Below are 27288 nucleotides of genomic sequence, written 5' to 3'. Positions count from 1 at the left end.
AGTGAGGCACGGGCAGATGACCCTGTGGCGCTCGGGTCCCTCTGACCCCCCCCCCCCCGCCCCACCTTCACCCCCCTTTCCCTCCCTTTGATTTCTCCCTGTCTTCTGTCTGCCTGACACACGTCAGCTAAGAAAAACAATTCCCTGTCGAGCTACGCGCATGCAGCCTTAAATGACTCAATGTCTGTCTCTCTGGATTTGGTCGCAGCGTGCGGTGTTCGTGTGAGCGCGTGTCAGAAGAGAGACGAGGCATGAGCGGAACGGGGCGGTGGGGGATTATCACATAGCAGCCGGGGGCCACAGAGCTGGTTTGACTCTCTATCCGTCTCCATGGCGGTTGTGTGACCCCTGTGGCTGTGAGGTCAAAATTGAGAGACTTGGTGAATTATTTAAGATGGAGAATAAGAGTTGTGCGAAGTGCCTCTGAATGCAGGCGCATGTACAGACGCAGGCTACTAATAAGTCGCTGACAGAAGGACGAACAAACATATTTTACTTCCATCTAATGATCCAAATTACTCAAAACTGAGGCAAGATTTGTGGAATCAGTCATGATGTGCGGCCACTTCAACATGCCACCGTTGGTCTCTCTTCATGTCGTACTCAGAGGATCGTAATTTTAGAAATTAACAAGACCACCGCCAGCCCAAATGGCCCATTAACTTGATCCTCCTTCCCTCCTGTCCTGTTCTCTGCGTGTTTCGCTGTCGCACGCCGAGAAAGCTTTAAAGGCATTACACTGCAAAACTGCCACTGACATCTCCCTTCACCAGGCAATGGCCACGGTTACATAATGGCTGCTATTTTAGTTTGGTAACTATTAGGGGCTGGAACAGCACACAGTGTCTAGGGTGCGCTGTCCTACTCCGCTTGGGGTTCTCGATTGTGCAAGGATAAAAAAATAAAAAAAGTACACCATTGGCCGTAATTACTAATGTAGTATTTCCAGCACGTAAATACTGGCAATACATGTATTATTTATTGATAATGATATCATACTAGAATTATATCCCATAGAATTGTGAAAATCCAAGGGAGTCCTGGCCAACAGCCGCAGGACTGACCTGCAAATAGCGCCTGAAGGGGGCGGAGCCGTTGTGATGTCACCCATCGGTGTGTGGAGTTCCTCAACTTGGCCGTCGCCTTTTTGAAACCGGTGAAAAGAACTGACCATACTTTGAAGGAGGAGGAGTGACGTAGTTACGCGGTATACGGCAGCAACCTGTCAATCACACGGATTAGCATCTATTTTACTCAAAATGGACCATGAGTTACTAAATAAACACTTGGGTCGCCCCTGCTGGCCGGTAGAGAGAATCCGATGTTGTAAAACACTCCAGTATGAGCTTCACTCTCTAGCACTTTGACTACACGCGTTGGATTATAGTCTATAATCCAGTGTGGTTATATATGCATCAAGGAACAGGTTTAAAACATTGATTATTGCGCTGCCATGTTCAGAACCTGCGACGAGAGGAATCCTGGGGGGAGAAGCACTTTTTTTGTTATTGGCATAGTGAGATATTCTGGTGAAGCAGTCGCAAATGAAATGTATATCCACAGATATGCCCAACTTCAGTTGCACGATGTTTAGACACAAATTGTTGATACAAAGAAAAGGGGTCATGTTCTTTCCAGAAGCAAAAGAAAACTGGATCCTTAGGCCACCTTCCAAGCCCATAATGTGAAGCCCACTGGGGCGACCTTTAACCCTGCCTCACTCCAGCGTTCACATTGCGCCTGTAGTTGTTTTTTGCATTTATTACTTCTGACGTTTGCGTACGTCATTCTCCTACGAGTGCTGTCGGCCCGCTGAGGGGCCCCTCCCCGATGTAGTAGTAGGGTTACCGCGTATTCTTCTATTCTTGTGACCATTTAGCTCCCGTTTGAAAGGAGGGACTTCAAAGATGCGGCTAAATGGGTTGAATTAGAGTCGATCTTTGAGATAATTCAGACATCGTTGGATCAAAGCGCAAACAAAGTGGCTGTTCATATAGAGGAAACAGAGCTTTCAAGGGTCAAACAGAGTTTAACCCCAGTGGTTCTTAAACGGGGGCGTCCTATTAAATATTACCCTGTGGAGTTTCCTTGTTAACAAACCAAGTTGTGTTTAAATGGAGTAGTTTTCTCTCCCAAAAGGCATTACGTCTACCTCTGACATCTTGCATTTATATTTAAAAAGCCTATTTTTATTTCCTGCCAGCTATCAGAATAACATAAGACCTCCAGAAATGGACTGCATGCGACGAATACCAAAACCTGGTGGAATAAATGTTGCTCCCTAACACTACAAGTCAATAAGAAAAACGATGCCCGATTGGGTTTTTCCACATTTATTCCATAGAATAAAAATGTCTTGGGGTCGATGTGTGTGGATTGGTACATATGAAAATACTCATAGCCACACGCAGACTATCCAGAGCTCCAGGTTACACTGCTTCACAAAAAAAGAAACAAAGAAAAGATATTTAAACGGCTATGATCTTTCAATTTCAATGTTACAATGTTGTAACATCGACACCCAAAACAGACCCATCAGCTCCTCGATTGCCGCCTGCTCAACACAAAGGGTACAGGAATTGAGACCTGCAGATTGCGCGTTAAAAGCCACATTAGAACAGCGCTGGAAAAGCTCGCCCCTTCTTGACGCCGTTTGGAGAGATCTGCCCCATTGGCTCCAAATTTTCTTGTCGGGCTTCTCCACCAACAGGAAACAAAACATGACAGCTTTGGGGTTAAAATAGAAGCAATCTCCTGACCAAAAGGAAATGTTCTGCCCCACCCTTCACCCCCCCCCATCTAATTTGCTATGTTAAGAGGTCTAAAAATATTAGCTGTTTCTGCACAGGGAAATTATACAGTACATATGTCAATGATGTCTTTGTTGCTTTTACCAGGCACGTGCCAGCATGCAGATTCCACTGAAATAGTAAGAAATAGTCATTTGAGCCCAATTTGCATTCAAGACAGAGTCACCAGATTGACAGAACAATCAGTTCGAAAAACGTCCTCTATCACCTCCATGTAAGCCCATCATCACTTCACTTATGACAGTCTAATCAATTCACAAGGGCCCTCTCCTGGCTTTGTTTTTGCGTGTGTGGGTAGAATTGTGTGTTTGCATGACTGTGTGCGTCGCGTCTGGGTATTTGTTTGGCACCGAGCGTGCGGCAGATGTGAGAGATAATTTGGAGCCCTGGGAGACACACGCTCGTGTGTTACAAAGCATCATGGGTACATTTGCTGTCATTGAACTTGAGTGGACTTCAATGACACAATGTTCCGTTCTCTCCTGACACTTAAAAAAAAAAAAATATTAGCTGGCCTTGATCTTCATGGTCACATTTGTGTGTGTGATGGTCAGGTTGACCTTTACAGAGGAAAGGTTTCTCTTAAAAATAATTATTCACTTTAAAATTCGTTGTTGTTTTTATATTGCATCTAATGTTAACTTCTGAATGAAGCCTGGCGACGCAGTTGAACCCAACAGATTGTACAGTGCGTGGGCCGCATGCTGCCACTGGTGTTTCAAATGCTCAAGGCCCTGTTTATATAACTAGTTCCCCAACATGGGAATGGGTCACACTCATGCGGCAATTATGGAGACGGAGAAAGAGGCCGAGCGTGAGAGAAAGTTAAAAGTAAAAATGCTGACCAACTGAGCAGAGTACAATAATTAGACCAGAATTGGTCCTTGGACCAGAAGAGTGCGCCTGATATACTGTTGATCATCATCTTAATCAAAACAGGGTCAGTGAGAGAGGCATGCGTAACTGTGTTGAAATGACATAATGGGACATCCAAACTACCATCCTGAGGTGGGCTGTGGACGCAAACTGAATTTTGGGAGAGGCGTTTGACACAAACAGACGATGAGGTCATGAGTCGCCACAGCTGATGATCTTGTGCTCAGCAGGGGCCTATGGTGGCACCGGGCGACAACCTCAGCGTCTTAAAAGTGAAGCCGATGCAGAATAGGCACGAACTTGCATTCTTTCTAATGGCCATTAGAGGGCGACTCATCTAGTTAGAAAACACTAGTCCACTAGACAATGAGATCTTGCTTCATTTATTAACTCAGGAAACATTATACACGTGATTTTATGGTCTCAAATCTCTAGTTTTATGTCTTCTTCAGTACGGCATGGTGCTAATTTCGTAAGTTAAGGTCCAATTTAAATAAATATAGAAGATTGTTGCATTTTCAGTTATAGAAGTTGTTTTTTTGGTCTTACAACTGTAACACAGTTTACTTAGATTTTAACCTTATTCAAAGTTTAGTTGTACTTCCGTAAAAAGATAGTAACAGCCAAAATACAAGAGGGCGACAGAAAAATGACTCACTCCAGGGTCCCAATGGCCGACCACGTCCACTTCTATACAGTCTACAGGCCTCCTCTCTGCAGCAGAGCTTTAACCTTTATAGCTTCATGTTTTTATCTTTCGTCCATTCGTTCCCGTTCCACCCAGAGAGATACTGAGCCAGAGCTTCACTCTTTATAGCACACACGCGTTGCCCTGGGGGGGAACGAAAAACGGTGGCAGGAGGAAGTGAGGATGCTGTCATATTGACAGTGTTGTGCAGAAAGGTGATTCCCTGCACCGAAAAACTGAAGGGGGAAGGTGGTTTTCCCACAGACACCTTAGTGAGTTTTTTTCTTTTTTTTTTTTAAAGTCAAAGGCTGAACATCATCCTCGCCGCTGTATATGTATCATGATCATGTTCATGTCAAAAGTCAGCCATCGGTACATAATGTCATCCGACGGCTTTGAAGTGCACTAAAACACACCAGCAGATGTCTGTCTTTTCCTGCATGAAACATTCAAGCAGAGGCAATTTGTCTTTCCATCACATCAATTTTTCATGTATCGACTGCGCGGCCACAAATCGCGTGGCATTCGACAGCATCGCATGTGAGTGCACAGCACCGTGCCAAAAGTGGGCACAGAGAGCATGGTGACAAGGGAACGCAGGAACGCTGTTATTACTGAATTAAAGCAAACAAATGGTACAGGCATCTCCAGCAGGAAAAGACAACGTCTCACAATAATTCCAGTGTCTCCTCTGAAGGTCAGACTGCTTCTGGTGTTGATGTCTGGGAGAAAGCGATAATGTTTTCATCGGCGCGCCTTCAGCAGATCTTCAGCATCGACGTAAGGGGCCGACTTTCAATGGAACTGTTGGAGCTGCATGATTGCGACTCACCTTGATCCTTTGTTTATTGAAACCCATTGGACTCGTCAAATCTACCCCCCGAGGTTAAAAAACAAAAACTGAGTAGTTTCCCTTAGAATCACAGCACTGCGAGCGTGGAACCATGCAAACAAATAAACTGCAGGGGACACTTTCAATTAAGGATAAGCGCAGCCGTTAAAGTGAGCGGAGCCGCTCCGAGGACAAAAAAAGAGTTGTTCTCCTGCGCTTGGCCCCATTTAAACGACGCTCTGGGATGTAGCTGGAAAAAAAAGTGCTGCTGTTGTTTGGAATCCTGTGCGAACGTCCATGGACAGACACCTCTAAAGGAACACTCCTGTAGTCCTAAGTAAAGCTGGGTCCATTTACCCAACTCAGAGCTTCCGCCTGGATACATTATGTCAATTGGAAAAGCAGAAACATCCAACTGTGCAGGAGACACTTTTAAATGTAGTTTTTTAAAAGTCTGTCCTGAATCTGGCTTTGCGTGCATTATGACCATTGACGTCAAAAAGCTGTGAAAAGATAGTTATGACCTACTGTTAAAATTCCACACGCGCATATTTGCTTTGTTTACGTCTGCTTTGCTGTAAATAGAGGACCGGGACCGGCAGCGCGGCCCACAACAAACCACCTTCTGCCAGCATCGCTGATAATGAGTGACTCATCAGTGCTAATTTGCTGCGCTAATTTTAACAGCAAACCTCGCAGGCTCGTAGACACGCCGCTGCGGCGGAAAGGGTGAACAGCATGAAGCTTAACGGCAAACACGGTCACGCCGTCACCGAGTGGGAGTGTGTCTGTGTAAACTCAAACAACCAAGCCCATATTTCGTTTTACATCAACTGCAAGGATTATTATAAAGAATAGAATATTTCTGTGAATGTGGGGTGCTTTCCTTCAAGTTAGCAGATTTTGAAAATGTTAGCACTGAGCTACTCTGCGATCTAGATGAACACCGGGTGTTTTATTACTTTATTCTGGATTATTTACGGAATATGTGACAGCAAAGTCTTGACATGGGGCGAAATCACTGATGGTGTTCACTGAAGGGATTAAATAAAATACGCACAAAAGCCTAGACTGGGCACAGAACACGTTTTTGATTTTTTTAAATGACTGCAGATAGCGCTGCTGAAGAGAAAGGTTCTCCTTGGATTAATATTTTACTTCAAATCCCAAAATGCAAAAAAAGAAAATAGCTTGCATGATCACTGACAAAATCTTCACCTCAACTAATCAATTGCGGTGCAATTTATGTTTGCCGACACCAGCAGTGCTGCAGTGTGAGGACAGTGAATGTTTGGTGTTTCAACATTGCATACGGGGAGCAATCTGCTGTGCCGATGGGCCGTGGATTCCCCTGCCAATAAAATGTCATGTGCTAAATCTTTTTTTCATTCAGTTTGGAAAACAGGAACCACTGCCTAAAATGCTCAACATCATTGCAGGTGATGTTAAAGCAAGATGGTTTAACACGTTTCACACATCTTACTCTTATAGAAAAAAAGATATACCCAATAAAAACAAGATTCCTTCTTACTTAGTGGTTTTGCCACATAATGTCTGCATGGTGGCTAATATCAGCAACGCTTGGATAGATAAATAGGTGTAAAACTATTTGCTATAAAGCTATAAACATTAGCTGAAGCTGTGCATTAGTATAAACAGGTTGAAGATTATGATACTACACAAAAACCTAACTAAACAAACACGTTTCTTATATATAGCGGGAGGAGACAAAGCTCTTCTTCCAGACTCATAAAAAGCATTTCTAATAAGAGGCGTCTATATTTTTCTGCAACCAGCGCAGCAAAGTAGCAAAGTAGCAAAGTAGTACAGTAGCTAGCTAGCTATCCAGCTGCTAAATGAGTGAGATGCAACTTGATGGTTCATCCGAACAATGTCATTACAGCTTAGGGAAGAACATTACTATCAGCACATACGAGACAATATTGTTTTTCGCGATTCATCACTGGTTACTTTCTATATTCAGCATGTTTTCATACCTACAGTGGTTACAGAAAATGAGGCCAACTGCGGGTCATCTGTTATCTCTCTAATGGTTTAGCCTATTAGACTTTTCTAATCATTTAGCTCGCTGTGGTGATGTTAGCAACAGGCTAAACTCTGAGCTCTGTTGCGCTTGCCTCGAGTCAGTCTTTTCTTTTGCCTCCAAATAACACATGTCATCGAGCGTAAATGGGTCCATAGCCATTTTAGCCATTTTTTAATAGTTTCATCTCTATCACTGCTCTTCTGGGCCCGAGGCAGAGTGGTTGTGATAAGCTAGCGTTTAGCACACAAGCTCTGCCACTGAGGTAGCGGTCGCATAGACCTTTTCCCATTTGATCAACAGTACTTTAAACGGTGCAAAATACCCTGTATTGAGACACAAACAATAATGAAAACAAAAAGAGGACATCCGTTGGATGCATAATTACTCACCCCCCTCAAACTCTGAGGCCTCCACAGAACAGGTTTATTTATACTGAGATTAAATTGCCGACAGGTGAAACCTATTTCCTAATTATGAGACTTGCAAACGTGTCATGTGAAGGCAATTGGTTGCACCAGATGTTGGTGCAGACCAGATGTTAGGGGTTTTGCAGCAAAGGGGGTGAATACAAATGCACTCAACACTTTTCACATTTTTATTTGTGAATCATTTTGTGAATTAACTTTCCCGACTTCCAGATGGACTATTTTGTGTTGGTCCAGTACATAAAATCCCAATGAAATAAATTTGAATCTGTGGTTATACCATGACAAAACGTAGAAAAGTCCAAAGGGGCTGAATACTTCTGCAAGGCACTGTACGTATTCTGTTAAAGTCTGGCTTTCCATTTGCCAGCTCGTCCATTCTGCTTGGCTACACTTGGTCGCTGACTAAGAAGTTTGCTTTGGGGAGCAGGGGGGTGCTTAGCTCGTTGAAAACCTAGAGTGCACATAAATAGCTCATGCATGCACAATGTCTGATATAACTCCATCTCTATTAATATTTGAAATCCAGCAGCTCAATCTCTTATCGCTCGCTTCCTCCCCTTTTGAGAGCAGCTTCATAAAATCCATCTTGTTGGTGTCAACTGCTCCCTCAGTGAGGCGGGGGTTTGCTTAGCGATTCAGTTAAAGTGGAAAATCTCAGAATACGTCTTCCTCCATAGCTGCAAAATTTCTCAAGCCCTGAATTTAACACAAGATTTTAATCCCAGTGGTGCGTGGGTGGTAAAATACTAGCCGTGCTGCTATGTGCTGTAACTGAACGACTCGGCGTTGTGTGTAAATCTGCAATAGGGTATAATTGGGTATTGAATTTCCGTTAGCATCAGATGACTGCTCCTCTTCAAGTCGCGAGACAGAGAAGATGATGTAAACAAGTTGGTCACTCATGTGAATGTAACTGCTGCCATTTGGCAGTGACAGCCAGAAATCTTGATGACACCATGTGCAAGATTTGCATCCAGACGATAGGAATAAAACACATCCCCCATTCCCATCTCAGGATCAATAATCCACAAACCGCTATAAGCAGAAGCGTGTCGGCAGACTGAAATGAAAAGCCCGGAATCCATCCAACTATAGACAAGGATGCAGACGTCTGGGGTAAGCAGTGAAATCTTGAAGGACGATTGCATGGAGAGAGGGTGCAGGGAGGGTCTTGACTTGTGCATGAGGAGACTTACACTGATGTTAACACACATGTAAAACCACACGTCAATCCACGTTACTACATACTTCACTTACTACAACCATTCTTTATTGCTAATTTACACAAGACAGTAGTTTTCTTTTGTTTCGGTGTACAGGTGTACTTTTCTCTGACTTATCTGTGACAGTGTACATGCATGTTCTTATTAATATCAAGTATCTGTCAATATTATTGAAAAAAACTAACCTTGCTGTCACTTAAATTGCTCAGATCATTTCACCAATACCGGAGTTAGTTCACCATTGCACCAGAAACTATAGCACAGATCTGAAAGTCATTATCAGGGGTGACCTAACAAACGGATCCCTGATTCCATTTCTAGCTGGTTGGACTCTCATTTGATTCACCAAGAGAACCCACAATTTCTTTAAACCCCCCCCCTCCTCAGCCAAAGTAAAGGAAATAATAATTCTATTCATCTGCACAATTGACTGAATTGTGACTGAAGTGCAATGACGATTAGGTTTTTTTTAGTGACTGACAACATTATTAAGAGGATCAAGAAAAGAAATTTCAAGAGGTGTACCAGAAAGAGTATTTTGCGTTGAGACCATAGATTAAGTGTTATATATTCGGCTGTCATATACATGGCTGAATATGTAGCTGATAAGCTTTTTGAATATATATATATATATATATATATATATAATATGAATATATGATATAAGCCAGAGACAGCAGGCTCAATGTGCACAGCTATGATGACTGATTAAGTAGGAAGTCCTCAGCACATTGATGAAATCTTGGGCCAAAATGTGTGTGCGAGTTACTCTCCCTGTGTGTCATTTGAATAAAGTTCATACAATAATACTACTTTAGTGTGCTAATGCTGGGTTTTACCAGCTCTTACACTCAGCAGCGCACAACAGTCTCCTCTGAGCACACAAATGATCATTTCTAAAATAATGATTCAACTACTTATTCTCTGTTGTACTTCAGCGCCACACACACACACACACACACACACACACACACACACGGAAGAATATGCACACGTGAGATTTGTACGCACATCTTAACAAATGCACTGTCTTTTTCTGCCTCACACACACACACACACACACACACACACACACACACACACACCACACACACACCTACCTACAGTCTCGCCATATCCAGGGTGATAATTATAACTAAGTCGCCCATTAATCAGCGACAGCTGTAATTATCTTAATTCCAGTGTGTAATCTGATCAAGGTGAGGCAGATGAAATCACAGCTCTTCTCCTGCTGGGCGTGAAGGCGGTTTCAGTAACGGCAGCAACAGCAGTCGGGTTGTAAAGAAAATTGGTTTGGACCAAAACAATCTGATAATACGGCGTGGAGGCTGATTAGCGGGGAAAGGTACAGCTATCTCCAGGGTCTGCAGGCCATTGTGGCCGCAAAATTATTTTTGAATTAATTCAACAAATGTGCTTATTTTTAGAATTGATAGCAACCTGTGGTGAACGTATCACAGCCACTAGACCAGAGTAGTCCTCCACCTGTTCAGCTGAGCTTTGTGTATCCTTGCGTTCACTATTGGAACCGGGATGTCCGGATATTTCATGAAATAATATTAAAAAAATAAAATAGACACGGTTTCAGGCATTTGCGGCATGTTTTGTTCTTACCTTTGCTGCTTGTTTACCTGAAGTCCCAAAAAGTAAACCATTATACTACGTTTACAATATTATTGCTACTGAATGAAACAAAGTTGCTGTCCTAAGTTGGTATTTGCACAACATTATTCAAGTATCCAAAATGTGTATTTTGACCAATAAACCTAATGTACCATGAGGCTTGAATCATTTTGATTGGAACTGTACTCATTTTCCCATCAGGTCAGCAATCACTTCTTAAAACAAGTTCAATCCTGCCTCACGACTGTGGTACGCTAGTTAGCGAACATTAAACCAAAATAAACACACTACTCAATCACATGCGATATTGTTTTTGCCGCACTCAAAAAAAACACCACACACACACTAAACTTGTTATATAACCAGTGCTGCGTTTCCAAAGAGAATAATATTGGCTTCAGGATTCCAGCATCAATCAGTTCACCATAACGCCAAAAAAGGTATAAACATACTCCTGCTACGTGCACAACATGTCAGGTCCTCACTCATCCTCAAAGTGCACAGCACCCAGGTTCCCGTGGAGATCCGTAAACACGGCCCTGCTATTGTAGTCGTATGGATGACGTCTTGTCGCCCCTCCAGATGCACCGCGTCCTATCTGCAGTTTGCACAGAGCAAAACAGATGTCACAGAGACGGTGAGCAGACATGCTCTCCGGGGATCGAACCCACGCTATCAGCGACAGCAGCAGCCTGCGTCGCGGCTTTTGCCCGAGCGGACGCATTGTTTTCACATCTGGCCCCCCGGCTTCCAGTCACCGAGCTCCAAAACAAACGTGGACTTTGACAGCGGATCCGTCCGGTCACAGGCAGGGGTGGACGGGAACCAGAGTGCATGTGCCATGTGATGCACTGGGGCAAGCGAGAGTAAAAAACAACAACAACAGGACGACGACGGTGAGAAACAAGACGAACAGAACGTGGGTGCAGAAGTGTGAAAGAACTCAGGTACTCTCCAGATGGGCTCTTCACACAGAAATACATGCTAATCAGCGTGGCAGCGGTGATGTCGAAGCACTCTGGCTACTGGCTCACACGGAACATATGGCGCCGGAGCATCTGCGGCAACGACAGTAACATAATTCTATCAAAACATGGATGGCGTAACTGAACTCAACCAGACAGGGAGTCAGTCGCTTTCCAACAACAACGAGGAGAGGATGGATGTTGGAAGGATCTCATTGAACGGACGCCAAATTAAGGAAACTCATGTCCCATTTAAACCTTGAGCGTTTGTTCATGCAGACCTCATAAGCTGCTCTGGGGGAAAAAAAAGTCTTCCACTTTCTTCAAACCTTACCGGTGATGCTTGGCCTCCAGGGCACATTCTGCTGGTCACTTTGGAGAGCTAAGTATATATATATATATATAAGGGTATATTGGGGTTGACACCAGAGGGGTCAAAGCTGAGCTTTTTTGCAGGATTCATCAATGGGTCCAATCTGAACGTGAAAACCTGTGAGAGGCCGACATCATTTGTCAATTATTACAGGATTTTTTTTTAATATCGAAGGGGCTGGAACTCATTAAATGCTTCAGTAAGATAATCAAAGGCAACACAGAAAGACGTTTCAAAAACACTTCACTTATGTACGTCAATCTAGCAGATTCGGTATCAAAATGTCAGCAGAACCTCCACATCATTGTCCAGAAGGGTTTGCCGAGGCATTAAATATAAGCTCAGGATTCCACTGGTGCAGAATTTTGAAATGCCTCAGCTTGAAATGCTCAAACTAAAGCAAGAGATTGAAAAGATTTCAGCGAAGCCCCCGGCTGCTGTTGATTGAGCCAAAAACCTTGGTCACGCATTCAGTAAATACACTGTGTGTTTGTGTATGTGTGTGTGTGTTCTTGGCCATACGTGTGTCCTCAGAAGGAGGGGGAGTAGAGATAAACTCTAATCTAGTCTCCTCTCAGCTTCATAGGTAGCCCAGCTCTATTTTGTGACAGCGACACACTCCACCCTGAGGCATCAGACCAAAGGTCATCCTTTCCAGCCGCTCCCATTTCACTGGTGCTTAGATTCACACATTCAAACAAAGAAAAACCCGGGGTGCTCATGACACCCGTGAAATATTGCCGGCCTACTTCCTGGCGGTATGGATGTGGTATAAATCACCCGAGGCGGCCGACCTCGTAGCAGCAACATGATGTGATATAATATGGTGTGTTGTTAGTGAGTGGTTGCCTTCATCATGATCCTCGTCATTATCATCAGGACCAAACACTGTGTCATTAATGGAGGGAATCAATGTGACCTGCTGCAAAGACACCAAGAGGAAGAAATGCACCAAGAGAAAGGCAGCAGATATTCAAGAGCACCGTGGAGGGTTTCTCAGTTCTCCTCTACAGAATTTCACAGTTGGTTTAAGTATGAATACATCATGGGAGAAAAACGTCTACCTTGTCTTATGCTTGTGTAAAAACGAGGACCACAAGCTCGACCAAAGCCCGTCTCTGACTAGCACCAGCAGCAACGCACTGCCAGAGAGCCACAAACAGCGCGCTAAATATTCAGTGGAGGACCTGAACGGGGCGCCGGGACGCAAGAAAACCGGGTGCCCGCCGCCACGGCGGGTTTGGCTTGCACCTCTGCAGGTGAAGGGCTGCTTGTGGGTCGATGATGTAAATAACGGTGTATTGATACTAAAAACGCACGGCAAAACCCGGATAACACACAAATTTGGATATTTGTAGTATCAATACATACTTAAAAATAGGACATTGTAAGAGCTTACTTACTGCTTCCTGTCATGCTGCCTGCACATATTGACTGCAAAAAGCGTGGTGCCACTATCTGGGCGCCACGGGGCACAGTCCGACCCCCCCCCATCATCTCTAACCACCCCCCTCCCCTCCTCTAGCAGGAAAACCAAGAATCTTTAAGAGAAGCGCAAGTGAAGGCGATGAATGTCTCCTCTCGTTACCAACGCCACAGGTGCCGGTGGCGTCTCCGGCTCGCCCATGAACAATGGCGCTCGGGAAAATGTCAAACAAAAAAACAACAAGAACTAAAACGATTGTAAGCGAGGATTTATTATCGTCCCTTCCATGAAGGTGAGTACTAAAATAAATACAGGGTGGTCCAGATATCCTGTCTCACCATGTGTAGGACTCGAGGTCATCCTTATCAGACTGTCCTTCAGAGACACACAGGCGATTACGCAATCAGCTTCACAGGCCCAGTAGTAGTAGCCCATCTTCACCTTGAGTGAGCCAGCCATCCCGACAGGAAAAGGACAAAAGGGAGACGCATACGTTCAAACTGTGTGCACCGCATGTGTCTCCATGCGCTGCAATGAACCGTCCACACACAAACACAGGCAGGGCTTTTGAAATGCAATCGGATGGGGGTAAGTGGAGGAGACAGGCAGAGAGAGAAACAGAATGAAATAGAGGAGTCCAGGATCCCCTGATATTTGAGCCCATCTAAAAATAGCCACACTGGCGCACAGATATGAATTGTACTTGTGAAAGTCTTCAGATGGTGCAGGGAGGAGAAGGGAGATGGGAACGGCAGAGATTCCCTTCCAGGTCGCCGGGGTGCAGCGTCTGCGACTGAATATGAACCGTCTTCCCCTCAGTGCGATTGGTAACCGTACGCCTCATTCTGCTCATTATGTAATTGGAGTGACTGCAGGGTCACAGAGTCATGAGTCAGTCCTCTGCAGCTTGGGCACATTAACGGCGTTTCAGCAGCGATAGCCGCTTCTCCAGCAACGCAGCGTTTAAAAAAAAATGTAAACATCGCATTAGAAACTACGCTGGGCGGATTACAGCCACACTAAGCGTTCCCCGTCCACAAACACGTCTGTTGATTCAACGGAAATGCAGCCTAGATTATTTTCTCCCAACCAGTTGGTCGGACCTTCTTTGCACTTCGTCGGGCTTCACTTGGTCGACCAAACACACGGCGCTGTACCCATTGGTCACACTGCGTGCGAGTGCCAGCCGAGTGCCGTTCCTGAACTCACCGTTCCACTGAGCAGTCACGGGGAAAACGCTTTAGATGTGCCAATCCTTCGCGGTCCGGACTCCCCACCACGCGCCTGCGAGAAAAGAAGATCATTGATACATGTGTGATGTGAAGTATTCTGGACTCGTTCATTCGGTGTATGTGGACAAGGTGTATGTTACTGTTTAACTAAAATTAAAGAGCAGCTAAAAATGAAAAGAAACAGATTAATGGATAAACAAAATTAACCTCATTTTTTTTTCTTTTAGCACAAAAAGAGAAACAAACATGTGTAACCTTATATTACAAAGAGAAGTTTATGGAATGAATAGTTTTAGTTAAGTGGCCGTGGAAAGAAGGCTGCCCGCTGATGTGTTGTGTTCTACAACTGCACAGCACCCGGTCAATTCAAACACCCTGCAGTGAAGCAGACGGAAAGGAGGCATTTCTTTCATCATTTAAGGCTTTTGTTATCACGCACAGGGTACACAAGTCACAAGTTGGCTCTTGAAAAGAAGCTGACTTGTGACTTTTTGGAGCAGAGGCTGCACGTTCCACCCAAAAGTGGCGACGAAAATGAAACAACAAAGAAGTCTCTGCAGGCGGACGGGTCGGCCCTCCTCAGCGCGGCGGCTGGCCTAGGACCAGCAGCACGACGGAGAGGCAGGTAACAGCCTGAAGCTCCACAGGGGTGAGGAGGGAAAGGAGCAGGTGCTGGTAAAAGGACCCTCCCTTTCCCCCAAAAACACAAGCAACATCTGAGGTGACACTGGCTAGATAAATGAAATTCAAGATATGTTTCTCTACCCAACCAACCAAGTGAGGAAAAAAAGAAAAGAGCAAAGGATATGTATTTAGGTTCAGGCGCACATTAAATGCATGTAACATACATGAACAATGGGGGATCACGTACCATTATTACCATACGTATTAGTATAACCTGTAAAACCTCATCATCTACTCAAACAAATCCAGAAAATCTAATTTATTAAAAATCTTTCTAGCAGAGCAGTTGCACCCTGAAAAGTGTAAAGACGGGTAACTCCTGCAGACCATATGGGATCCACATGCCCATATGTCCCAAAAAAAAAGACACTATAAATCTACTGCGTCCTGTGGATATGAATGTGTGTGTGTGTGTGTGTGTGTGTGTGTCTCCATCATCTGTATTCAGGACACCCACCAAGGTGTTCTACACCTCTGAGCTGCCAGAAGGACCTCGTGCTCAGGAGTCACCTTCTGAAAAGTTAGTTTGAATTTACACATCATGCCAAGAGGCCGGTCCGTTGCATGTTCTGGGGGATTTATGGCATCCAATGGGGAAAAACAGAATGCAGCAACATTATAAAAAACAGCTTAGCTGCTTCTCACTTCTACAGATATTGCGTATCATAACAACCCGAACATAGACCGGCTCGTAGACATCGAAAAAAAGCGCTCTGCGTCTAACAATGATGTCCTCGCCATCTTTGTCATTTAAAAAGCAACACTATACCAAACTATAACACTTATTGATACAGCACTAAAATGAATGAATAAAGAATTATTGTGAAAAATATAACCTCATTAAAGCTCCTTCCCTTCATTTCCTAAGCCTCGGTCAACCCCCCAACACCCTGGTCTTGGTCCTGACTGTCCCAGTTTAGGTGGTCGCCTCAAGATGTGCAGTATGAGTATCAGACATGACTTTGTGGCGTTGAGCTCCATCTGCCTACTTACTGTATCTACAAGAGAGTCAGACGTCTTCTCTGAACCCAATGTTACATAACAAGTCAGCTGCGAGCCGCTATGACTCACCTAGCGCTTCCTCTGGCTGGTGACTTGTGACGGAGTAATGCAGCGGAAGAGGAGGACGGGCCACGCTAAGTCTCCACGGGCAAAAAGTGCACACGGCTAATTCAGCAATCAATCTGAGAACGTTCACCCACTGTTATCTGCTCTTTGGATTCCGATTGTGGAATCGGAAAAAGGAGAAGACACTCTGGATAGAATCCAAAGGGGCTGGTGGGGACAGCAGAGGTCGCCTGCTGCTAAACGACGAGCATGTCGGTGGGGAAACAGCCCCCGGTAACAAGGTGGGGGCCTGATTAGAAGTACTTTGCTGTAATGGAGGGGAGTGACTCGTGTCCCAGAGATGACCCTCGAAGAATCCGCATGATGTGGTTCTCCCAGCAGCTGCAGACCTCGTTGCATACGACTCGTGTGTTCCACATAAGCAGCCAAACATGGCGGTCAATCGTGTCAATCATGGTGCATTAAAGACAAAAGCCAGTAAGCAATTAAATTACGATGAATCACTTCATCACAACACTTGGGTTGCTAATATTTTAAAAGAGCTTTGCATGTTGGAGAGCCTTTTTAATTTGTGAACGCTGAAGGCAGATTCTTTTAATTTTTTTTTTTTTTTTAAAACGAGTGGCGACCGCTGCTCGCTCAGTCCGCCCTGAGCTAATCCGAACTTTCAACACTGCGCAATTAACCCCGTTTCCAGAGGAAGGGAAGAAGTTCACTTGCATTTCTTACATGGCAGCTCCCAGAGGCGGAAACCCAAAATGGTGCTGGTCGAGGGGAGAGGCTGCTGCGGTCCATTAGAAAAGAAAAACTACAACATCAGTTCATCAACGGGTCCCTTCCACATGCAGACTCCCTCTGCAGTCTCACTTCAGACTGGCTTTGGGCCGAGAAACACAAGGTGACGTCTTTTACAGTATTTATAGGAAAGTATGCGGAGCGAGCTGATCAGAAATGCAGTCCATGTTGTACTATTCCCCCAAACAGGACATGTTTAGCGGTGAATTTAACCTTTCCCCTTTTTACAGTCGCTGACAAAAGATAAATACAAATCTAGAAGATTATATCGGACTTGCTGATGTCAAAGTAAAAGCACGAAAAACCAGGAAATGCGTCAAGGTTGTGCTCAGATTCCACAGACGTTCCACAGCAAGAAGAGCAAAACATTCTTTGCAGGGCCTATATACACGTGTGTGTGTGTGTGTATATATTATATATATATATATATATATATCCTGGTGCATACTGGCGTTCAGAAAACACCGGATCTCGTTGCTAGCGGACGGCGTCAGGGTGTCGTGTGGCGCGTGAGTAAACACGAAGCAGCTTTCAGTTACATGAATGACGGATGGACGGCAAGTGTAGACTTTCAGCGACCTCGGGGTGAGTAACCGTGACCCCGCTCAGATACCTTTCTTAAGTGATGAGATCTTCAAACCTCTGATGTATTGATATGTTAGTATAAATATAGGTGATGAAGATTTGCCAGGTGAGGTGACTGGAGAAGGTGACCGTCACCATGGTTACTCCTCTGCTTGCGTCTGTTTACAGCATGCGGTGTCTGCCTTTTCACGGACGAGGCCGTGAATGAATAGATGAAGAGTCTTGCAACTGTACTCACACACCAACTGAAAACTAACAGTTGATTTATGATAACTCCATCAGCTGATTGCACCGATAGAAATGAAATTTGAGGCTTGAGCTGGTTTATATCTTTAACAATGAAATGAGCCGATAGTCATCTACACTGACGCCGTGAGCGTTTCTGATGAAGAGGATCTAGAAGTGCAAAGAAGTGAAACTCTGAGGCATCATTATACCTGTAATGAGGCCTCTCACATTTCACTTCTGTGTGGACGCTGTGACGGCTGAAGACTTTTCGGGGGGGAGGAGGAGGCAAGTTGGGAATTAGGATGAAAGAGGGGGGGGGAGACTTGTTTCTGCTTACACTGAAAATGCTTCAGCATTCTTTGGAAGAACTAACGTCCTGCTAAGCGTGAGTGGCTGTGTGAATGGGGATCGCACAGGCGGGGCTGGGAATCTAGTGTTTGAAATGTGTTGTTTCAAGCAAGAGACGTAAGGAATTGCTGGAAACACCACAAAGCACAGAGCCGAGTCATGAACCTGGGAGGAAGAACGATTAACCTCCATGATTTAGACACGTCTCTTCCTTCTGTAGCCGACGCAGTTAGCCGCTATCGGGTTTCTTTCGGCTTCCCGCCTGTCTGCCCCACATCCTTTTCCCCTTACCCATCTGCTTTTCTTGCTTGCTGGGAAAGAAAAAAGAAAAGCGTTTGACACCTCTGTTGACAGCTCGGTGTGTCTTGACAGTGCAAGAGGCAGCAAGAGACGGGTTTCAGCCCAACCCCCACAAGGAGCCACAGAAGGTTCGGTTTCAGCTGATGCTCGACTTCGTGCCTAAAAGAAGGCAAATATTCAGCGCCAGTAGTCAAAAGTACGCCATTGCAAAAAAGGGCCAACACTGGAACACTATCCAAACCATTTTATTGATTTATAAGAAAACTGCTAACAGGTTTCTTTTTTTCATGACTAACGTTGAAGAGAAACAGAACCCCAAAACCTGCTGTTGGATTGGAACAGCATGTTTTATTCAAAGAACGGCCAAATGTGAACCGTCTATTATATCAGAAGCAGTAAAAAAAATGTTAATACTGTCAGATTTTCATCTTTCCGAACATCCCTCAACCAGATCATGTGGAATGATGCTTCTCGCAGAAAAATAAGACTTTCACCAGAAACCCTGTATTTTAAATCTCATTCGAACCAATCTTATTGCTCGTACCAGGTCCTGAGAAATAAACTGTGAAAACAGTTGACTTGCCCTGAGTGAAAAATCTGTGAAACTGACGTGCAGTTCAAAGTGTTGGAGGAACAGATTCTATTGTTTTATTGATTTATTGTGAAATAAAGTATCAGAGAACTTCAATTTGTGCTAGCTTTTTCATTCTATTCATGGCCTTGTGACTGCATCAAACTGCACAAAAGCCTCTACGATTGTGTCGTTTGCACGGAGGGCGAGGACTCGCACACTGTGACGAGAAATAACACCACAAAGAGTGAAACGTGAGCGGAGCACAAAGGAAGCACAAACTGCTTCAGGTACACAGAGAACCTTTACTTTGCTTTTCCAATCCCTCTTTTTGTAGTAAGAGCTCACAGGCAATAGACTCGCTCTATTCAACACACTTCATCCTCACTTCGACCAGCAGCTTTAACCACGTAGCCACAGAGCTGGAAACATTAACATAAGTTGGCCTTAAAAATAGAAAAGAAATGAAGAAAAACATACATTGCTGGTGAAAAAAAGCAATCGTTATATAACATATATAGTTTCAAGATATTCTGTATTGCAGCCGTGGTCACAGGGCTAAAGTATTATAACACCCGATTTGTTGTTTTCATAGAGTGTTTAGCAAATCTAGTGGCACAACTCTATCACAGAGCAACCCTTGACATTACTACAGGAGGCTAAACGTTGTGGAGGCTTCATGGATCATTTTTCACCCCATCAAGGTAATTCATGTCTGAGAGCCACTTTGCATTTTTCAGCCCGACACGGGCCGCACATTCTATCGACACACACACACACACACACATACACAATGTAGTGAACACCCCATCGGCCTGATTAACCCCCGGCTTCACACACAGTATAGATTGTGAGTCACAAGCACTTATTAGAAGGGGTCTAAACAGAGCGGCTGCATTAGAAGAGGTCACTCTCGCTCGACTGACTGCAGCACATACATTGCGACCCCCTGGTGTGTGAGAGACTGTGTGTGTGTGCATACGCGCATCTGTTTATCGACTGTCCGTGTATGTAACAGTTATCTGTTGACTCCATGCACGATATCCATGCACTGGGCTTTAGGCCGAGGCCTTGAAAAGCCAGGTTAGCGAGCGGGTTCAGCTACGTCGACGCGATGGTGACCCTGCTAGCGCGCTAAAAGTTGCTGATGGGAATGTCTTTGCGGGATCACTTACAGTGAGATATTTGGCCGAGGATCAATGTGGTGCGGCGAGCAGCTTACAACCCCCCCGAGTGCCTTGCCGCGAGCATCCCCCCTAAAACAAAAGACTGTTTACTAGGCGTAAACCAAAGAAGGGAGCCATTGACATGTGTTCCTTCCGTGACTCAAAATGAACAGGTTTCTGGGTTTGCACGGTACACACTTGGCCAACACACCACATGGGTTCAGTTAGCAGACATCCTCTGCGGCCCGCAGGGTTTAGCGCTCGCTCTTCCTGCACCGGTACCACATGTAAACACAGACAAACACGCTCCTGACCCGAGTGAAAATATACCAGAGCAATCAGCCTCTAATCTGGGCTCAATCTAGTCAAGTGTTCACTTCAGACTGAATAAACCCCAAAATTTAAAAAAGGCAATGAGCTGAAACTTGGAATGAGTCCTTCAACCCGCCTGTCTGTTAGCCATGTGTGTCAAAAAAAAAACGTGACATGATTTACTTTTACTTTGTTGCACGTCAAATGTTGAAGGGATAGGATCCTTTTAGAGCGGGGCATGCGTTACCCACGTCGCCGTGACAACCCGCCGTGCGGTGTTTAGGATGCTGCCAGCGGATGGAGTACTTGGGAGGAGGTATTTGCGGGGCGTACTTGGGACAGGTAAGCTGACCTCAGATGACGAAAATCATAAAAGATGTTATTCAGATGGACGGAAACGGGCGCAGCGGGAGGAAAAGTTCTCCGTGATTAGCGATGCTGCAGATTTCTGTGCCGTTGACTGAGAAATGTCATAATACAGTCAAGCTGTAGAACTGCTTTTGTAGATTCCGTGCACCGGTGTGTTTATCCTTTTTCCTTTGAGTGCACCCACATGTTTTACTGCGCCCTTTGGAGCCGCAGCGCTACATGGCGAGGGTTAGCTTTTGTGTGTGGCTGTACGACTTGACGATTGGTTAACACATATGTGAATCTCTTTCAACCCCCAATAAAAAGGTGCGGAAATACGGTTTGGTGTCAGACGAGGCCTTCTCTACCTCTCGGATCAGGAATTTGAGGCAGGAATCAACAGTGGAACCGACAAATTGGCTTTGCTTCATTTAGATGCTCACTCTTATATTTAGATTTTATTTTTACAGTACTATTACAGATAGAAGAAAATCCTGTTTATATGCTCAGTAAAAAAGTCTGGGTTCATCTGCCTTTCATGAACATGACCTCTGTCGCCTACAGGGCCATTTAAATGAGGCAGGAGTTTTACTACAAATGCACAGTAATTATTTTGACTGAGAAGGGATTTTCTGAATGCTTAACCTTGAGTGGCGGCCAAGGACAGAGAACACGACAGTGGGAGTCAAGGTCAGCACAAACATGAGGGCGGGATGTGTGGTATATTTTCTTCAAACTGTAAAAATGCAATGCCAATTTCAAAATAAAACACGTTTTACGTGGGAATGGATAATTAAAAAAAAAAAAACAGTTATTCCACAAGGCAGATAGATATAGACAATAACAGGTAACAGAGACCAGAGTATTTGACCATCTACAACCACCGGTCTCAACCAGCCATCACAACCCACATAGAAGGGCACTCAGTCTGGCAGCTGCAGAACACGTACACTGATTACAAAACTTTCAACTGCATATTTAGGCTTCACCCAACTCACTTTTGGTGGCAACATTGCCAATGCTTTTAGTTGTCACAGCTGCCTGAGGGACGGCTTGTGAAACTACTTCTGGCCAATCGGTCTGCAGTGTTTTGACTCCACCTTTTAGCATTGAGTCAGCCCACTTGGAACCTTGAGTAAGCTGCCGACATTTTTACCTAAGGACAACTTGTGTCCATCCACCCAATCTTTGTTGACTGCAACTGACAGGCCATGCTTCCTTTTTTTTTTTTGAGTTGCTAGCTGGGCGTAAATAAAATGTACTACAAGTTAAAAACTGAGACGGATCTTTTTGTCATCTACATGCAGAGCTGGCAGCCATGTGACACCGTGGAACACGGTGCCGTTTGAACATACAAGAACCAGTGAGAGAGAAGAAGCGGGGAGCTGTGATGTGGCCTCGCCGCGATGACACATGGTGACTATTTTCAAACGGCTTCCATTTTACAAGCCTGCTTTGCCAGCTGCGACGGCAACCAGTGAGCGACACGGACGGCTTCTTCTGGAGCCTCGCACGCGGCACAGCAAACACACCCAATTTCCACCATTAACCAATTTGCTGTGATTTCACAACTGGGAGCAACAAATAATTGCATTCCAAAATGAGACAGGACAGGAAATAGAGTGACAGAGAGAGACAGATGAGCAGGTGAGAGCGCAGGATAAGAACCTGTACATGTCGGCCCCCCCACGAGGCATGACCACGGCCTGCTGATGAATTATGCAGGAACGCATTTGCAAAAATAAACGTGAATTTGCACGCCGAGTCAAAGAGGTAAAAAGGGCGGGGCCATCAGGGCAGCATCTACAGATAGGCAGAGACGATCAAATAAATATGAACTTGAGCTTGGGGGACAGTCAGTGTGCGTGACATGAAGTGAGTGTCCAGTCTCGGACCCTTGCGGAAATCACTCACTCAGATAATTCCCTTAAAGCAAGTGCGGAGGGTTTTCCTGAGCCATCAGCTCCTCCCCCCCTCCATTTCTTCCTGGCTCATTTATTTGACGTGCTTCCTCCTGATCTTCCCTGGGCTGCCGACCTCACAAAGACAGAGGACACACTCAACCATTCAGCCATATACTCATTCACATCGCAGAGAAAGCTTTCCTTGTTCAGCGTGCTTAAGTGTTTTCCTCTCCCTTCGTGAGTCTGTGTGTATGCATTTCTGACGGTATGCATTTTGCTGCATGATATCGGAGTCACCAGCAGCCGAGGGAAGATTTCTTACATCCAGAATCCCATTGTGGTGCTGAAATACAACTCTGTAACAGAGTGCGGTGCTCCACTCAGCTGTTTTGTCTGGCAGCAATGAATGGGAACTCTGTGATTCAGCGATGGCAGTGGATGATTCAGTAGCTGAAAGGGGAATGTCCACAGTTTGTTTTGTTTTTTTTAAGACCCAAACCAGTTTCCTTCACCCCTCCACCGGGAGAAACCGCCGGCCAGGCCGGAGGAGCAGGTCACGTGACTCCTGACCTGGGATGCTGACGCAGCGCGCTCCGTCTCCAGTGCTGCACAACATCAAATTGAGTCACGTTGAGGGGGAACATGAAGTCTCCATCGGTCCTTAAGTTTTATTTATTTTCTTCCAAAAAGACAAAAAAGTAAACTATAACATACACAGATCTATCACTATTCTCTTTAGCACAGCACTGCTTTGCAGATACAGGAATTTCATGCCATCACGGTAGCGTCTATTTTTAGATTGTTTACCCCAAATTTTCCAACGCCTGACTTCAGAAATCTGTTAAAACGGAGCCCCTTCTGTCGGAGTCGTGAGCGGTGAGTCATTCCCCCAGCAGCCACACTTTTGTTTGTTGCCATTGTCATGGTTGATGTAGCATATGTGCACTCGTCTTCATCCGCTGCCACATTAGTCTTACCCTAAACCAGAGAAAGATTGAGCGGAGAAACTTAAAGCAAGCCATTGACAAAACAGTCGGCGGAATTTATTTAAATCACCCCCAAAAGTTAGTTTGATCGCACCAGATTAATGTCTCTTTGTGGCCCAAAAAATGCATTGGATATTGTAACTAATGGCCATAAATTGCTGGTGATCCGCTGTGAAAATGTCAGAAAAGGTCTTGCTTATGATTACGATGCTCTTTCAGTTGTCAGAGAAAGAGGGAGCAGCGATACATGCGAGTGCAACACAGATCAAGTGGTCAGATTTGCAAGACTAGCAGGGAAACTCCAGATTGGAAAGGTTAATAAGCAATGCTCCGTTGCCCTCAAATAAAACACCTCACCCTTACCGCTTCATTATTGTGTGAAGGGAGCATGCACGTGTCATAAGAACCTTTCAAAACCTTCTTCTACTATGGCCAAAGGCTTTTTACAAATCCCTCACATGCAACGATAAAACGCGGGGGTCTCAAACACAAATCAGGTGCGGCCCACTTCAACGCCGAAACACGGGCAGACCATTGCTGTTAACGGGGGAATGGCTGCGCTGACGGTCCGGTCGAAGGGGGGGAGGGGTGGGGTGTAGGTGTTGAGCCAAACAGTACGGGGGGGGGGGGGGGGGTATGCCAAAGTCTGTACCATAACTGTACAAAATGGAGTGACAAGTGTCAGTCCAACTGTTTTAATTAAAACACAAATCGATGATGGGTCAAAAGAAAAAGGGAACCACTTTGCTCCATTGTTTAAAATGAATTTTGCCAGGTCTACATGGCAACAAACTACTGGAAAAGGGATGATACTGGCACACAAGAGAAAAACCACTGCAAGTCACGGAGCCCTGCGAGACCAACGTACCACTTCAGTGCCGAACGCTAATCATCACTCATGTCCAGCGGCCACAGCCGAGCTCCGGCCCGAGCCGCGGGGCTCCAACGCGCCGGCGACTGCCAAATTTGAACTACTGGCAAGTAACGTTTAGCGCCTTCAGTGTAAACACAGACAAGCTAATTAAATAAATTCATATTAATTAGTGAAATTCAACTTACAGCCAGGAGTCATTCACATACACAACTTTAATTTGTACCCTGAAAGTAACATTCCTGCTCACAGTACGAAAGTACATGTTTAACATGCCCGGCAACAGCATCGATAGGATGTAGCTTTTTGGATTAAAGGCTGCAGGGCATCATGAGCCAAGCCTGTCGGCTTGAAACTAGAGACGGGGACCATAACCTAATGGCCGTAGTTGTTACGGAGGTATTAAATCAAGAGAGATCCAACAAGTTGCTGAGTCAAACTCTACTCGTTCTGCTCCCCTTCTGTTATAAACTATGCAACCACACACTTTTTGTGCAGGCTAAGTAAGAGAAAAGACATATTGCTGAAATCAGCATAACTGCACTATGCACCTTGGGTGGCCTCTTTGCAAACGAAGGAATACAAGTGAGAATGGCCGACATACATGATACACTGCAGAAAAGGAAGCTGCATCGGGATCTGTGATCAAAACAAAAACAAATTACTGTAACAAAAGAGATGTGTAAGAAATTATTGCTGCAGTACTTAGTAACACCAACATATTCCTTGGCTTCTTCAACTTGTATTTCAAAAAGACCTCCTTTTGGACACGTTCCAATAGAGTCCTGTATTCGGTTCTAATGAGCAGCAATGCATACAAATTAACTGAAGCTAGCTGTGCTTATTTACATCATAAGTCCTACAACTATAAATACCCCGCTGGAATGAAGACGTGGCAGGATGAAACATTGTTAAATCACAAATAACCGCCAAGGCTGCAATTTGTGACTTTGTGACAATTTGTGACAATCAATCGACGAGCTCTTTATTGCAAAGCAGAAGGTGCCTCAAACCTCACGACGTCCTTGTATATGTCCCAGGAACTTGCCTGAGAGTTAGTTTTATGTTTTATTCAAGATCAAAGCAAAAAGGAAATGCTCAAGTTAAACACTTTCGACGCAGCTTAAGTGGTGAACAGCTTAAACTATTGTTAATTTACGGACAGAATAGTAACATAATACTCCATTTCTACAATAAATTATGGGAGTTTTAGTTTCAAAAGAGGAAGATTATCACCAAGACAGAAGACAATTATGAAAATAGTTATAAAATCCATTACTTCCCATTTTTTTATTATTTGGGTTTGATTGGAGGCTCAGAAGCATCAGACAATGGAAACCCCTGCTTTAGAGGAGGTGGCTCCCACAACTGGGTTCCCTTTGCATACTGAGATAAGATCCATCCTATCTAGCAGCTGGACGGAATGAATCAAGGACGGACCCAATGGGCCAGTGCAGCTCCTTCTTGTTATTTGGGCAACATTCTACTCATTAAAATATTACTAATGGAAAGAAAACAGCATTGGTATTTTGTATTTAATGCAGCCCACCTTTTAGAACAGCTATCAACTTATACCATGATGTGGGATGAAGTTAAAATTGGGGAGGGGGGCATAAATAGACGAATAGTGTGGGACTATTTTCACCCCGGGTTTAAATCCGTGAAAATAAATCACCAGGCAATAACGAGTTTGCGGATGACACAGGACATAAGTGCCATTCTGTAATCCAGGGCGGCTATAGCCCATTGGCTGCCCTATACAATACTAAAATTTGTATGTATTATACTGTACATCTTTATTTGATAAATGTACTACAGGCAATACAATGGTCTCAGAAAAGTTACATTTTTAGTAACTTTGGAACTCCAGCAACAAATGAATTAGCTAAATGTCTTTATGTGTCCCTTGTTCACACATTCTCACATTCCCTGCCGAATAAATACAAATACAAAAGATAAATTAGGCTGTAGTGAAGAATCAGGGCGGGTTGTGTCTGTTGCTCCTTCACCTGAAAGCAAATACATACAATTGATGTTCATCTTTTAATACAGATACATTATGGCAATACAATGACTGATTTTTTTCTCTTGTTCATACAGTGGTATGAAAAAGTTGGGGCATCCCTGATCATTTTCAAGATTTTCTTTTATGTATCATTTGTTGTTCAAAACAGAAATTTCAATATATCCTATAGCAGACAAACACAGTGATATTTAAGAAGTGAAATGAACTTTATAGGATTTACAGAAAGTGTGCAATAATTACTAAAACAAAAGTAGGCAGGTGCATGAATTTGGGCACCCCAACCTTCTGCCGCATTACTCTCCCATACAGCATCTCCTTGTGCAAAGTGCGCTGAATAGTTGAACAATGCACAGTGACACCATCTGCAGCAAGATCATGTTGTAGGTCTTTGGAGCTGGTCTGTGGGTTGAGTTTGACTGTTCTCACCATCCTTCGCCTCTGCTTATCTGAGATTTTTGTTGGCCTGACGCTACGGGCCTTAACTAGAACTGTGCCTGTGGTCTTCCATTTCCTCACCATGTTCCTCACAGTGGAAACTGACAGCTTAAATCTGAGCTAGCTTTTTGTATCCTT

The 27288-nt window shown here is 44.5% G+C and overlaps 1 protein-coding gene across 5 annotated transcripts in view; it reads right to left on the bottom strand.

The window, feature by feature from the left end:
- Positions 1-27288, bottom strand: part of adarb1b (adenosine deaminase RNA specific B1b) — a 99978-nt gene that overhangs the window by 39784 nt on the left and 32906 nt on the right. For 2 of the 5 annotated variants that reach the window (XM_040200822.2, XM_078091405.1), the window contains exon 2: positions 14501-14575. The exons of the other annotated variants lie outside the window; for them this stretch is intronic. The gene's annotated coding sequence lies outside the window, so the exon portion shown is untranslated. The remainder of the gene's footprint in view (positions 1-14500; positions 14576-27288) is intronic. 5 annotated transcript variants of the gene reach the window in all.

The sequence above is a fragment of the Gasterosteus aculeatus genome, chromosome 16 (assembly GCF_964276395.1).
Source record: "Gasterosteus aculeatus chromosome 16, fGasAcu3.hap1.1, whole genome shotgun sequence".
In the NCBI taxonomy this organism is placed as follows: Eukaryota; Metazoa; Chordata; class Actinopteri; order Perciformes; family Gasterosteidae; genus Gasterosteus; species Gasterosteus aculeatus.
The sequence above is the reverse complement of the archived record's forward strand: the minus strand, read 5'-3'. Positions and strand labels throughout refer to the sequence as shown.